Here is a 3831-nt window from a genome sequence, read left to right on the forward strand (position 1 = left end):
TTATAATTAATTATTATTTATTATTGATTAAGGAAAAAACACACAGTTACACAAAATTCCTTCATAAGGCACAATCTTGAGTTACAAAATTTTAAAAATAATTATTTTTCACAATTCTTTGTTTTGTTGTTTTCTGTAAGAAAAGTGTAAAAGTTTTTTTTTTTTTTTTTTTTTTTTTTTTTAAATTTGCCATTCCCGTTTTTTGCCATACGGCTTTTTACGGTACCTTTCGGTCGGCTGTCTTTTCCATACCAATTTCCTTGTTCCTTTGCCTTCTCAGGTGATGCGACGGGACTCCGGGGCACTTTCCCCGGCCACCCACGCCCATTCCACCTCACATTCACAGACATACACAACAACATTTATACACCCATGGGCGCCTTTTCCCGACGGGACTCGAACCCGTGCTGACCTCGCGGTGGTGGCCGAAAGAGTGTTGATTCTTCCTTCCACCACCCTACCGTCAGCCCCGAGGAGACATACACACACATCCATGGCCCGGCGGAGGTTCCTTCCTTTGAAAAAATCCTCCCCCTTCGGTGGGATTCGAACCCACTAGCATCGGGACCGCGACCTCGGAGTACTTTCTCCGACAGCCATGCGGCCACCGAGCCAACCAAGTTATTATTCTCTAAATTTTGGGTAATTGAGAACTTACTCGTATCTTTTCTAGCAGTGTTTAAAACATTTAAATTACTCCAAGGTCAAAAAATAAGTTTTCACAAAAACTGCTCAAAATGTTCTCCATTGTGGTCCAGACAGAATCAAACTCGCCTCTCATAATTTCAAAAACCCTTATGAAGCTGTCAATTTGTTTAGGGTAATGTGTGGGTTTTATTTCTTGCAACACACAAAGGGAAACAAATTAATATCCTTCTTAAAAAATTTCTGTTAAGTGCCATAACACAATTTAACTTGTTGTCTTAAACGCCTTATGGAAGTTGAGGGATGTTCCTTGATAATTTGTGGAAAATTTTGCACCATTTCTAAAATTTGAACTAAGAACTGACCTGACTTCTTCTTAATGATGGGTTATGATTTGCTAAAATTAGGCACTATAATTTTAAGACATTGATAAACTTGTTGATAATGATAACCAATACCATCAGGTTCGGACATCTGGCTTAAAATTCTTCAGTGTAAGGGGGTACAAAGTAAGGCCAGGCTTCATTTTCTTGTTTCACCCTCTTTCGAAAATAATCTAATAAAAATGCCATCTCTTTAATGGTAAAACCCATTTTACAACTTATTCTGGGATAATTATTGCTTACAACTTCAATAAACGTCTGTAAACTTTGCCGAAATCGAAGATTTGTTTTCTAGGTTAAATCACTTAAATTGTCAACAACAACAACCTTGAATTTTGAAATGTGACATTTCAACGAAGCATCTCCGTACCAGTAGCGTCGCGTTTGGCAATAAAGATGATAATTAACTTACTCTTACAAATGTAAAATGTTGCTCTTGTTAATCTTATAAATTGTTTCCCTTATCTTATAATAATAATAAAATGCACAATTATAATTTCAACGTCTAAAATTCATAAAGTATCATTTTTATTAAGTAGCGTTTGAGAGATAAATTGTCTACGCCCATGTTTTGACCGCTTATGTGCATATGATTTTGCTACGACGTGACCGATAATTTGCAACGCTTGCTCTGATTTGGATTCTTGTTGATCACTCTGTACTATTATTACATTAGAAACAGTGTAGCAATACTTTGTACAATAATATTGAAGTATTTGATATGATTATTCTTTCAATGCATAATCTGGATGTTGGTCGATTCTAAAAAAAATAAATAAATAAAAATGTAATAGAGATATTTTCATATTTGATGGCGGAAACAAAAGACTGAGAAATGTCACAAATTTATATTGTCAGTGTCAAATTTCTCAAAGACGTTCGTGATTTCGACAGGAATGCAGCAAATTGGCATTAAAAAAGTTATTCATCGTCGAACTAAAGAAATATTTGTAATACGTTTGATTATATGAGAATAACTTTTCCTTTTGAAGCACTGACAAAAATTGGTTTCCTTAGAATTTGTTTTTTCAATCTATTTAGCGAAAATTTAAATTTACCCAGACCTTCCTTTTTACGGCGTTTATGAGAAATTTGACACTGACAATACATTTTTGTGACATTTCTCAGTCTTTTGTTTCCGCCACCAAATATGAAAATACCTCTACACACTATAAGAAAATGTTACCCTTTAAATCGTCTAAAATCAACAACCCTTGCTTTTTCACCTACGTGCAGTTTTTTTAATTTTTTTTTTTAATTCCTTCATATCGTTATCATCATCAAGAATAAAATCAAACACGTTGATATTTTCCTGAATGCGTTTAGGACTGATGCTTTTCGGAATTGCTGCAATCCCTCGTTGAATAAGAAATCGAAGTGCGATTTGTGCTGGAGTTTTTGAATGTTTCTTTGCGATTTTATTGACAACAGAGTCGCCAAGTATATCAGGTAGTTCTTTCCCTCTACGGCAATTAAAACAAATAAGATATGGTAATGGTAAGCTATAAAGTACTCACGAGTGTCCTAATTTTTGTGCAAATTTGTTGTTACCAGGTGAACCTAATGGGGAATAAGCCACCACAGTTATGCCGTTCTTGTGACAAAAATCAACTAGTGCATTCTGCTGTAAATAAAGGTGAATTTCGATTTGTAAATTAGCTGGTTTGATTCTAGCAGATTTTAGAACTGCTTCAATCTGAGGGATATTATAATTGGATAATCCAATTGCCTTTGCTCGACCAGCGTCCACTTGCTCTTCCATTTTCTAAAATAAATCAAATAATTTTATACCTAAACCAGATGATCTAAATAAAATTACTTTGCCAATGAAATTGTGTGGCAAACTAACAGAACAGGAACATTTTATTGACCGTGTGATAAATTAATGTGCAAAAGGCTGAAAATACAGCATCTTGCTTAAGATTTCTACTCACCTTCCAAACAGCGGCAAGGTCAGTTTTACCCTCAAATTGAAATTCTCCTCTCTCGTTTACCTTTGCTTGTCCTGTACTTTCGTCGTATTTAAATCCAATGGGTAAATGTATCAAATATAAGTCAACATAATCTAGTTGTAAATTTTCTAGCGACTTTTTCATAAAAATTTCGAGTCTATCTGGATGTACACCCTGCGGCGGAAGTTTAGTCGTAATGAATATATCCTCTCTTTTCAGTTTGCCAGACGCAAAGCATTGTTTCAAGACTTTTCCAATAACTTTTTCGTTGTGGTAGACAGAGGCAGTGTCTATATGACGATAACCAGCTTCAAAAGCAGCATTTAAGGAAACTGAAACTTCAGTTTCATCGTTCGATTGGAAATAACAAATTAAACAGCATATAAGTTATGAACACTTCAGGTTTATATAGTAAAAATATAATAAATACTTTACAAGTAGTAATATAACTTTAAAATTGACAAACTGCCAACTTAATTTTTGATTATCTAAGTAAATTTTGTATGCTCGAGACTTACATCGTCCCGAGTACCGAGACCCAAAGCAGGCATCTTCAAGCCTCCAGGTAAATTTAAAAACATCTTTGCTGCCATTTTACTGATGTTATCGATTACAAATTCTTGACACAATTAAAATTAATGTTTTAATTCAGATATTTATACGCGTGTTATAGAATTGATGTTATCTCCTACACCTACTTCTAGGTTTTGCAACGTACCTAATTATTATTTTATCGTAATCTCTGATGGTTGTAGTTAAAATATGACAATGCAAATGTTTTGACTATTATATATTTTTGTTTTATATGATTCAGCTGAGAATGAGAATCAAAAATTTAATTGTAAGTTAAG

The 3831-nt window shown here is 34.1% G+C and overlaps 1 long non-coding RNA gene and 1 pseudogene across 1 annotated transcript; both read right to left on the minus strand.

The window, feature by feature from the left end:
* Positions 1 to 1084, minus strand: LOC138133496 (uncharacterized). Its single transcript, XR_011160382.1, has 2 exons — positions 659 to 1084; positions 1 to 133 (listed from the first exon to the last, which is right to left on the minus strand). It is a non-coding gene; the product is annotated as an uncharacterized lncRNA (long non-coding RNA).
* Positions 1085 to 2210: 1126 nt separating this feature from the next.
* On the minus strand, positions 2211 to 3831 carry LOC138133153 (aldo-keto reductase family 1 member A1-like; annotated as a pseudogene).

The sequence above is a fragment of the Tenebrio molitor genome, chromosome 6 (genome assembly GCF_963966145.1).
Source record: "Tenebrio molitor chromosome 6, icTenMoli1.1, whole genome shotgun sequence".
Classification (NCBI taxonomy): domain Eukaryota; kingdom Metazoa; phylum Arthropoda; class Insecta; order Coleoptera; family Tenebrionidae; genus Tenebrio; species Tenebrio molitor.